Source organism: Corapipo altera, unplaced genomic scaffold (assembly GCF_003945725.1).
Source record: "Corapipo altera isolate COAL_440 unplaced genomic scaffold, ASM394572v1 61281, whole genome shotgun sequence".
NCBI classification, from domain to species: Eukaryota; Metazoa; Chordata; class Aves; order Passeriformes; family Pipridae; genus Corapipo; species Corapipo altera.
In genome coordinates this window covers 2,351,593-2,363,964 of record NW_020884921.1, presented here as the reverse complement: position 1 = coordinate 2,363,964, position 12,372 = coordinate 2,351,593, and positions in this window count along the sequence as shown.

Genomic DNA, 12,372 nt, shown 5'->3' with positions numbered 1-12,372 from the left:
TGATTATTCTCTCAATAAAAAATTTCTTCCTAATATCCAATCTAAATCTCCCTTGGCAGAGCTTAAGATGGGGCCCTCTTCTCCTACTCATGGTTGCCTGGGAGAAGAGACTGATACCCACCTGGCTACAATCTCCTTTCAGGGAGTTGTAGAGAGTGATGAGGCCTCCCCTGAGCTTCCTCTTAAAACAGGATTTTAAGAGATGAGCTGTGAAGCTACTAATTATGTTTGATCAAATTTTTTGAAGAGTGTACATATGGTAAATGAAGTTGATTTTTTATTGGGAGGTTCATTTGCCAATAAGGGGACATGATTTTTACGAAGCAGAAACCACATTCATTGCACTTTTTCAAATGAAGCCTGCAGTAAGTAGACATTTGTAACATAAATGTACATTGCACATACCTAGTCAATAGAAAATGTTACTAGTTTAGCATTTAGAATACAAACAGATTGTTCCAACGACATTAAAATGTTTAAGAAAAGCAAAGCCAAACTTTTAGTCTGAAATTGATTCTGTTCAGGCAAAGATTCAGTTCCTCAATTGTAATCTCTGATTACTGGTTATAAATACAAGGCTTTTGGCTTTGATATGTTATTCTAATGTCACAGTATCTTAGAGTAGACAGAAATCTATATTGATTTTAATGTAATAGTTATTTATCATTTTTTCTTGCACCAAAATATTTCAACTCCTTTTTTATATATTTTGCTCTCTATCTTTTACTAAGGATAGAAAATATTAATTTTCCTGAACATTATTTTCAAGCCAGTGTTTTTCCATCTCCTTTTTCCTTTCTCCATCTATTTAAGAAACAACCAATGCTTTGCAAAGTTAAAATTACCCTTCTCTCTCATTTATTTTCTTATTCTTATTATTTTCTTAGTGGGGATTAATGTGTAAAATCATACAAAAACCCTCATGCTATCACAGAGGCCAACTATGTTAATACATTTTGTAAATAATTTTTCTAGTTCCTCTGTTATTTGTCAACAGCATTCTGCACTTGAATTCTCATTTCAGGCTTGTTCAGGTATGCAGTGTACTGCATATTTATATTTCATAAAGCATATTTTCCAATCTCGGGAATAGTACTAAGTAAATTACTGAAAGATATGTAAAGTAAACAATTTCTATTTTGCAAATGATTTTGAGTTTTCTACATGTGGTTTTATGTCAGGTAAGGTACAAACAGAAAGTTTTAAGTCCCTGAGAAGGAAAATTATGGACAAATTCTTATGTTACTAGAAGACATTAATTATTTCATTTTCTCCCAGGAAAATAAAATTTCATTTCAAGGAAATATTCGAATACTCCAATAGCTTTCAATAAAGCTATTTTCTTTTGATTTTCTCTATAGATACTGAAATATGGCATTTTAGCAAAAGAAAAAAGTCAAACTCATTAACTTATATCTTTAATTCTGAAAAGGTGAAGCAAGATGTCAAGGCCATTAGCAGAAGTGTTCAGTCCAGTCTGTTTTGCACTGAATAAAAATATATTCCTCATTTCTAATGTAACTGCTCTTCCCCTTGTTTTGTTATAATTTTTTTCTAGCAAATTAGGAGGCCATCTACTACTAGATCTTTGCACTTTAATAGCTGTGAATCTTCAGTTGAAAAGATTAAAGCTTTCGATTCTGTATTAAAACTATTTTAAAATAATGAAATATCATGTTTTTCTTTATTAGTCTACATTAATTAAAAAAAAAACAAACACAAAACCAAACCCACACACAATTAAAAAAAACAGATCTCCCTATAACCTTCATAAATCAGAGATCTCCTTTCCCAGTTGAACATTTTTGAGTTTTAGGTATCCGACACTGCTAATATTGGGAAGAAGAATATTAAAGAGCATTATTTACAGTTCTATCACAGTCAAGACAATTTTCTAGTCCCTCTCTCTTTTTTTTTTTCCTTTTTCTAATTTGATGTTGTCTTGAACATTTACTAGCTGTCTATTTTACTTCTGTCAAATATTCTTCCCATATTACAGAATATTAAGTATTTATAATAATTCTATCTCAGAATTATTTCTTTTAAACATGTAATAAACCATCCTGCAAACATTTTTATTATGGACTAAAGTTTCACTCTATTAGCATTTTTATGTTTGCTTTAAAAACCTGAAAATTAGGCCAAAATTATTGGTGCATTCAGATCAAGACTGGTTTTTGTTTGCACATGACTAACTGAATATTCTCCTGAGCAAGTTGAGCCTTCACTTTCAGTTTGTTGATCTCTTACTTTCTTTTTCTGCAAAATCTTATGTAAAATTATGCTGTGTGTTTTCTGCTGGAAAGAAAATATTCCTGAATTGTCATTCTGCAATGAGAGATGCCTACAGTCCCTTTCAGCCTTCTGTCTTGCATTTATAAGCAGTACAATATGGAATGGTATTATAAAGGCACTTAAACTTTAAATAAGGTGCTATCTGCCTCATTTGCTTTGCAGCAACTTTTATTGTCTCTCATATATTAGAGATGATACAACATTTGTTTATGGACAACACTGAGGAAGGAAAATGTACAATGTTAGTCATGTAATCAATATTCTTTGTCAGCTAGCTTGAAGTGCCATCCACAGAGAGCAGAAGAATTCATGAAATGAAAGAGACATAAAAACACAGCATTATGAGCAACAAATATTACTCATTAGAAAGGGAAGTAGATATATCTGTATTTTTTAAAATATTTGGAGGAATTCAGGATCTCTTCATATAGACTGACGGAAACACAGGACTACATTTATTAAAGGAAATGTCACTGAAAATCTCTCATCTACCCTAATATTAAGTGCCACATTTGTTTTGCTGAGTATCATCAGAAAAGAGGAAGGAATGGTAAAGACAAGCAAGTTCACGTGACTAGTGGTGTGAGGCAGATGTTAAGATGAAAGGAGTTTTTTTATAGGTGACCAGTGAAAATTCATTCTTAAAATGGTCTTTTAGGTACAACTCTTCTTATTCTATACAAGAAAAATTCTCTCCAAAATAAGTAAAAAATAAGAATAAATCTGCTTTAGAGAAGAATAAAATCCAACACCCCACCCAATCTCATATGAAACATTTGGGAATGTTTCTGAAATACACTGCCTGTTCACTATTTCTTTTGTTCATTGTTAACTTTCTGGTCTTGTCGAAGTTGTTTATCTTACAAGAGAATTGCTGTTAATGAATGGACAACTACTTCAGGGGTTTTTTTTTCAGCCTATCCTTTCCCAAAATCAAGGTGTTTCTACCCAGAGAAAATATCTTTAATCAATGAAGTGCATTGTATCCTGGTTTTATGACCAAATCAGTCATATATGGTCCATTAGTTAATGGAACAGAAGCACAGGTGGTGTTCGCCTCAGTTCCTGCAGTAGCAGGGATGAACGAGGAGAGAAGGAAAACCCATCTTATCAATAGGTGGCTAAAGGATTGGTGACACCAGAGGAATTCTGGGTTTTTTTGACCATGGGTCAAATTCCATGGTATCTAGTCTCCTGAAATCAGATGGGCTTCATTTATCTAGGAAGGGCAAAAGGACTCTAGACCATAAATTGGTAGGGCTGATTAGAAGGGTTTTAAACCAGGTTTGAAGGGGGAAGGGATTGAAACTGGTCTCTCCAGAGATGAGCCTAAGGGTGGAAAACCTGAGTTAAGAGTGAAACCAGCAGCCCAGCTGAAGTACCTGTACACCAATGCACGCACTGTGGGTAACAAACAATAGGAGCTGGAAGCCATCGTGCAGCAGGAAAGCTATGATGTAGTCGCCATAACGGAAATGTGGTGGGATGACTCACATGACTGGAGTGCTGCCATGGATGGCTACAGGCTCTTCAGAAGGGACAGGCAAGGTAGGAGAAGTGGAGGGGTAGCTCTATATGTTAGAGAGTCTCTTGACTCTGTAGAACTCAAGATCAGTAACGATCAGAATCAGGGACAAGGCCAACAAGGCTGATATCCTGGTGGGAAGTCTGTTACAGACCACCCTATCAGGATGATGAGGGTGATGAATTATTCTACAAGCAGCTGGCAGATGTGTCAAAATCGCCAGCCCTTGTTCTCATGGGTGACTTCAACCTACCGGATGTCTGCTGGGAACTCCACACAGTGAAGAGGTAGTCTAGGAGATTCCTAGAGTGTATAGAGGATAATTTCCTGCTTCAGCTGGTAAATGAGCCTACCAGGGATGAGGCCCTTGTAGACCTTCTGTTCACAAACAGAAAGGGGATGGTGGGAGATGTGGGGGTCAGAGGCTGTCTGGGGCACAGTGATCATGAAATAATAGTTTTCAAAACTCAGGGATGCCAGGAGGGCCATCAATAAAACGTCTACACTGGACTTCCGGGAGGGTATATTTCGGCCTATTTGGAAGACTGGTTCAGAGGGTACCCTGGGAAGCAACCCTTGAAATTAAAAGGGTCCAGGAGGGATGGACATGCTTCAAGAAGGAAGTCTTGAAAGCACAGCAGCAGGCTGTCCCAGACTGGTTTGGCTGAACAGGGAGATTGTGAAGTAAACTAGGCTAAAAAAGAGAGACTATTGATTATGGAAAAAAGGGCTGGCTACTCAGGAAGAGTTTAGAAATATAGTTAGGTCATGTAGAAAGAAAATTAGAGAGACAAAGGCAAAATCTGAACTCAATCTTGCCACTTCCGTTAAGGATAACAAAAAGTCTTTCTACAGATACATCAATAGCAAAAGGAGGGACAAGGAAAACCTCCATTCTTTGTTGGACATGGGTGGGAACATAGTTATCAAAGATGAGGAAAAAACTGAGGTATTTAACACCTTCTTTACCTCAGTTTTAACAGGAAGACAGGTTGTCCTGAGGACAGCTGGCCTCTGGAGCTTGTAGAAAGAGATAAGATTCTGAATAGTCCTTCTGTAATCTAGGAGGAAACAGTGATCTGCTGAGACATTTGGATCCTCACAAGTCTATGGGAGCAGATGGAATCCATTCTAGGGTGATGAGGGAGCTGGTGGAAGAGCTCGCCAAGCCTCTCTCCATCATCTACCAATGGTCCTGGCTCACTGGGGAGGTCCCAGATGATTGGAAGTTGGTGAATGTCATGCCAATCCACAAAAAGTGCTGCAAGGAGGACCTGGAAAACTACAGGCCTGTCAGCCTAACCTCAGTGCCTGGCAAGGTTATAGAGCAGATCATCCTAAATGCAATCCCACAGCACCTACAAGATGGACAAGGAATCAGACCCAGCCAGCACAGGTTTAGGAAGGGCGGGTCCTGTCTGACCAACCTGATCGCCTTTTAGGATTAGGTGACCTGCCTGGTGGATGAGGGGAAGCTGTGAGCTTCAGCAACATCAGTTCAGTTATAACCCAGTTAGATTTTGAATAGAAGATAAAAGGTGACGTCTCCAGACTATTCCTCTTCCTCATGAATCACCAGAAAACAGCAGCTCCTCCTAAACAGATAGATACAGTAGGTCATTAAGAATGTACCCAAGTAGACTGAGCTATGGAGCTGACTTCATACCCCAAAGATGTCTATGCACCACACATCCCTGTCCCACAAGTGCGATAATGAGGCATTTTGTTTGACTAGCTGAGATGACAGATGCATATGTGCTAATCCTGCTTGTGGAAGCGATGTATTCATGCTTTCAGGTTTTACCATAGCAGATGAGAATTTATTATAGGGAAAAACAGTTGTAATAAAAAAATTCCCTAAATTAATGGATTAATTTAAAAAATTTTCACTTTGTCTGAGAACTGAACATGATCTAAGGACTCTTTTTCAACCACTCTGAGATAAAGTAAATTCACAAGTTAAATTGTTCATGATTAGGTAGTGGAAGATAAGAATTCATAATCACAGGAATACTTCTGAGAAAACTTCTGATAATTGTTTTACAATTATGATTGATTAAATAAATTCTCCAAGAAAGGATACTTGAATGAAATCCAGGGGTTATGAGATTATTGGTTTTGCTTGTAATTCTAGAAGTTAAGATACAAATATATTTGCTCTATCAGGTTCAGTGTCAGCTGTGTGCTTACTATAAAGTTGATAAAAATAACAATAGTTCTAGAAGCAACTGATATTTTTATGGGTAGAGTTTCAGAATTGTTAAATGTATTACAGTAGAGATGTAACCAACAATATCTAATCATGACATAAATGGTACATAACTGTATACATGCAAAACTGGTGACTTTATAGACGTTACCAAAAATTCACCCCTAAAACCTATATTGAAATACATATTTTTATGGCACTTTAAAAATCTGAAATTTTGCAATTCATTTATTTGTACTGTTGTTAAAATTGTCTGTTCTTAATAAACAAACATTAATGTCAAACACTGGAACAGGCTGCTTGGGCAAGTTGTTGAGTCACCAACTCTGGGAGGTATTTAGACATGTAAACCATGTAGACATGGCACTTAGAGACATAGTTTAGTTGTGGACTTTGCAACGTTAGGTTTTTGGTTGGACAGCTTAATGTTATTGCTTCAGGTCCTGTCACTGGTCACAAGAGAGAAGAGATCAGTGCCTACCCCTTTTCTTCTCCTTGTGAGGAAGCTGCAGACTGACATGGTCTCTCCCCTCAGTCTCCTCTAAGCTGAACAAGTCAAGTGACCTCAACTGTTTCTCATACGTCTTCCCTCTAGACTCTTCACCATCTTCACAGCCCTCCTTTGGACACTTTCTAACACCTTTATATCCTTCTTATTCTGTGGTGCCCAAAACTGCACACAATATTCCAGGTGAGACCACACCAGTGTAGAGCAAAGTGGGACAACCCCCTCCCTTGCCCAGCTGGCAATGCTTTGCCTGATGTCACCCAGGACACGGTTGGCCCTCCTGGCTGCCAGGACACTCCAGACTCATATTCAATTTACCATCAACCACGACCCTCAGGTCCCTTTCTGCAGGGCTGCTCTCCAGCTTCTCATTCCCCTGTCTGTACATAAAGAGTTGCCTACAATTTGAAAAGTGAAAAAAATCCAAGTGGAAATATATTGAAGGATTGAGGTTCATACGAATGAAAGCGTGTATACAATGCATTTATGCAGTGGGTTATATTTTCAGAGAGGTCATGCCTATACTTTCTTGGATATAACTGTGTAAGCGAAAATACTATAAAGCAAAGACATCTCTGGAGAACCTAGACAGTCCCAAACAACACTAGTGGAAAAAAAATACAAGACCAAAAGCAGAACAGAGAAGTACAATTAAGAAAGAACTTCCATGCTCCTTATTATCCTTAGCATTGGACAGTTATGTAGAACAAGGTAGTAATGAGAAAGATCTGTAATTACTAGTTTTCTACTGTGTAATGGGCAGAGAAAATTGAAAATTCATTGTTAATAAATGCACAGTTCATTTATCACAGAAATACAGAGGTTCATTTTTTTCTGTGCCATGTAGTTGCACAAAAAAAGACACTGTATTTGGTATTTTCAATTCAAATGAAAAGCTCACTTCAATTTAGAAAAAAGAATTTACTTCAAAATCATGATTAGTCAAAATTAGATGAAGAAGTTTACTCCGGGTCTTGAGAATATAAGAAGAAAACTATTTTGTTTAGCTTTTCTGTTCTTTAGGAAAACCTGTAACAGTCATAAAGACTTAACCACATTGTTGATGGGCAACAAAACTGCTTTACTAGATCTTTACACTATCAATATATCAATATATCTAAGATAACATTGTTCCTTAATTGTTTCATGGTATATCTTGGAGGCTTCGTAAAATTTTCGTAAACTTCATTAAGGTTCATTAGGATATATGGAACACAGTAGATTTTATGATTTAATTTCCTAGAGAGTTTGTGCATTGGTTCACTTTTCTTCCTTTTTCTTATGCTTATTTGATTTTCTCCTCCCAGTCCCATCTGTTGATCACACTGTAGCATCACCCTAGGAAAATTATTTCTTCATGGAGTTTTACCTCAATTCCAGTTGAGATTTCCTTTACACTGAAATACTTGTATCTGTGAAAACATTTCCAGATATTTTTGCAATGCTAATGTAAACTTCAAAAAAGAGCAGCACTCACTACAGACACAGGTCTTCATCTTTCATCTTCGATTTTGGGGTATCATACTGAAAATTACTTTTGCAAATGTAAATCTAATGTAATTCTTCTCCTACTCTGAAAGAAAGTGATAAGTGAATGAATATATAAATTCATCTGCATGCAGGCATGCTCTGATACCAAATCATTGCTATTACACTGTCAATCTAAATTAGGGCACCAGAGATTAAAGTTAGGTGATTTTGTTTCACTTTCTCACAGCATTAGAAATGGCAGATGCAGGATTATTAGTATACAGAACTAATCTGTTCCCTCAAATGTCCATGAAGAGGATAGAAAGGCCATATTTAAATAACACAAAATAGCAGAAAACATAGATTGTGGTTTTTGATAAAATCTGAAAAAAAACCACCTTGGAATTTTGATTATGATAATGACAGAATAATAATTTAGATTTCTTTTGTGGGTTTGTTTGGGTTTTTTCTCAACATATTTATAAGTTATGTCATTTGAATCACCAATCCAATTAGTCATTTATAAGCAAATTAGCCAGTCTGCCCACTGAAAAATTTAGAGAGACGTCCTTAGGCCTATCACTCAGTGTATGAGATGCTTTTCAACAGAAAAATATTTAGTGCACTTTTGTGCAATTTCTCATCCATTTTATTAGAAGCAAATTTAATAAACAGCTATCTGTTTTGTATAACATACCATGAAAAACAGAAGCAATTTTAATAATAATAATATAACAGGATGAAGTATAAATATATGATACGGTTACCATTATAAGATCTCACGCAGCTTTCAGTACAACATATACTAAACCTTTAAGATAGTTGTCTAGAAATTTCGGTTTTAAAAAACAACTGATTTAGGATGGTGAGAAATACCTGCAAAATTAAAAGGCCACTTCAACTCCTGGAAAAACATTTGGTACAACTTTGGAAATTGGATGGGTTTGGAAGCTTTCTGATTAAAGAAGATTTCCTGAATCATATGCTGTCCATCTCTTCCAATTTTGTGTACTGATACACCCTTATTTCTACAGTATCACTTTTTTCCTCATCCGGACTTCTAAAGTGTGCAAGCTCACTCTACATCAAAATTTTAGTATATAATCATTGCAACAATGTAAAACTTCAGCTTTTCATTAAAAGATTTGAGATCTGGCTTCTGATAATTAATTAATTAACTGAATTATTATATAATAATGAATTAAACGAATACTTCTATAACGACATTCATTTGAGGATTGTCCTGAAAAGTATTTGTTTATTACTGTGTGATACTTAAGTAAGATCAAGGAGATTGTAATTAAAATTAGGAAAGTTACTAACCAGAATATGACAGCAGAGCACATCCTCTGGAGAGGACTTTAATATGAAGCACCTCATCGCACTACATCCCCTGTACTGCTCCTAATTCATTATTATAAAGTTCAGAATCTGCAGCCTTAAATTACTGAGTAAAAGTGATTGTGGGTCTCTCTACATGTATTGACAGCTGTTGTTACAGGGAACTGACAGTTATATAAGCAAAGCATATAGCAATAGAAACTACTGTATACTTTTCTAGGTTTGTGACAAAATCTTTATACTGTGTCTGATGTATCCACTTCAACAGATTCAACTAAAAAAAAAAAAACCAGCACCCAAACAACAACAAATAAAATAATAAAAAAAACAAAGGGAAAAAAGATAATATAGTTTTCTTTTATAGAATCCTGTGATAAGAATTGACCAAATTAATCTAACCAAGCTATCAGTAACCTAATATGAGTGAATATTTACTTGAAAGTGTATTCATGTTAATAATTTTACTAAATTGTAATTATAATTTACATGTCACTCAAGAACAAGAAGTTAATATTTTCATTAAATAATTTGCAATAAAATATTATTATTGACATTTTCACATTAATTTTACTTTGTAGAGAGGAGAAAGATAATTTTGTACTTGAGCTCTTGGTGTGGCAAATATTAATTTTGTGGTTAATTTGAAATCAATGGGGATCCTTGTATTAATAAAACACTTACATGTACAGACATTTCTAGGATCAGTCAGACAGAGAGGTCAGACAGAGAGGCTTTGGTGGGCAGCTGGTATCCAGCCCAGGTCAAACCACCACAAACTGTTAACAAAGCAACGTTGTTTTCATCATTAAGCAGTGTCTTCCAAGTGCCACATCTACATGCTTCTTGAATACTGTCAGGGATGGCAATTCCACCCATTTGCTGAGCAGCCTGTTCCACTGCCTGACTAGCCTTTCAGTGAAGAATTTTTCCCTAATATCCAGTATAAACTTTCACTAGTGCAACTTCAGGCCATTTCCTCTTGTCCTGTCACTAATTTCTTGGGAGAAAAGGCCAACCCCTACCTGGCTACAGCCTCCTTTCAGGTAGTTGCAGAGAGTGATAAGGTCTCCCCTGAGCCTCCTTTTCTCCAGGCTAAATACCCCCAGCTCCCTCAGGTGCTCTTCATAGCATTTGTGTTCCAGCCCCTTCACCAGCTCTGTTGCCCTTCTCTGGACACGCTCCAGTACCTCAGTGTCTTTTTTGTACTGAAAACCCAAAACTGAACACAGGATTTGAAGTGCAGCCTCACCAGGGCCCAGGACAGGGGGATGATCACTGCCCTGGACCTGCTGGCCACACTATTTCTGATTTAAGCCAGGATGCCATTGGCCTTCTTGGCCCCCTGGGCATGCTCTGGCTCATGTTCAGCTGCTGTCAACCAGCACTTCCGGGTCCTTTCCTGATGGGTAGATTTCCAGCCACTCTTCCCAAAGCCCATAGCACTGAATGGGGTACTTGTGACCCAAGTGCACAGAATGGGTCTGCAACTCAAAAAATCAGAAGATCTTGATGACTCCAAAGATAATATGGATGAGTCACATCAGAAAGTGGTAAATATATACCCATTTCAGAAAAGTGAAAATAGTAAAGATTATACTTTGTTATCACATGAGGTTATATGGACAGTGGCAGAGTTAATGGCGTGGCAGAATTCTCTATAAAACTATTTTACCTCAAAATGTATGGAAAATTCTTTCCAATCAGTGTTTTCTGGTTCATGAATTCTTGCCTGTTACATCTCTAATAGGAAGAGGTGGCAATCTGTTCTAGACATACTAACTTTAATTTATCTCTATTGTTTCATTCTAGTCTCTTTCTTTCAGATGAGGAACTTGTATAATTCAGGAGCAATCATAGCTCACTTTATAAAACAGGTTTTACACAAAAAGGCTTTATAATTGTTGTTTGATCTGAGTGGTAGAAGGGGAGTGTGATCTAAAGAGAGAAGGGAATAAATCTTTGCAAAACATAATAGAACAAAAAAGAGGAAAGTGTCAGATCACAGAAATTTGCACTTCCAATCCAGCTAGTGAGGACCCAGAGAAGTCAAAGTCATCTGAAATGTAAATTGCTCCTGCTGTAATTGTCTTAATAGAAAGCTTTCTGATGTCCAACAGCTCCAAGAAGAGGGATAAGTGGAATATTATAATAATTGGAAAAAAAAGGGATCAGTAACAACCCCCCCCAAAAAGTGCAATTAAGACGGGAGTTTGGGAAAACAAATGAAAAAAATATTTAAGAGAGTATAGAATCCACTTTTAAAAGGGTATTTTGAAACTATACTACTCAATAGATTTCAAAGGTGCAAATAATGTAATTTGAAAATTATATGTAGACTCTGAAGTCTCAGTTAATCATAAACTTTTATCACAAATATATATATTTATAAAATATAAAATGTTTAATAAAGAAATTGACATCTCTAGCTAACAAAAATAATAAAGCTACCTTTATTTAGACATCTTTAGCACAATAGTTCCTCTGTGTTGATGAAACCATAGTATTTAGGCTACAAGTCAAACTACTGTATTAAGGTATCACACGTAAGCTAATCTATATCTTAATAAGCATTTACCTATTGTATGATATTTACTCAATTCTTGAAAAGCTAAAAGAACAATGCAATTTTTAATCAACTGGAGACCTAGCTTATTTCTAGAATGACAATCATATCTCAATACCTGTTTCATCTGAGTAACTAATTGTATGATATTCTTTCACTTAACTATAGTCAGAAAGTCATGCCACAGACACATTTTTTTATATCACTAGTATAATATTTTTCCTGTTTTATTGGACTCTTCTAAATGACTGTCAACTAAAATCATTCTGAGTTAAAGGCAGTTTCTAAGTATTGACTAAGCTGTATTAGACAATATAAATATGTGCATTTCTTAAACTGCAATAAAATGGTTTATGCTCTCACAGCTGGTACTTTTTTATATGTAAGAACACAGTGACATAGTAATAAAAAGTGAAACATGACAGTGGCAAAAGAAAGAATTCACTTCTATATTGCTTGAT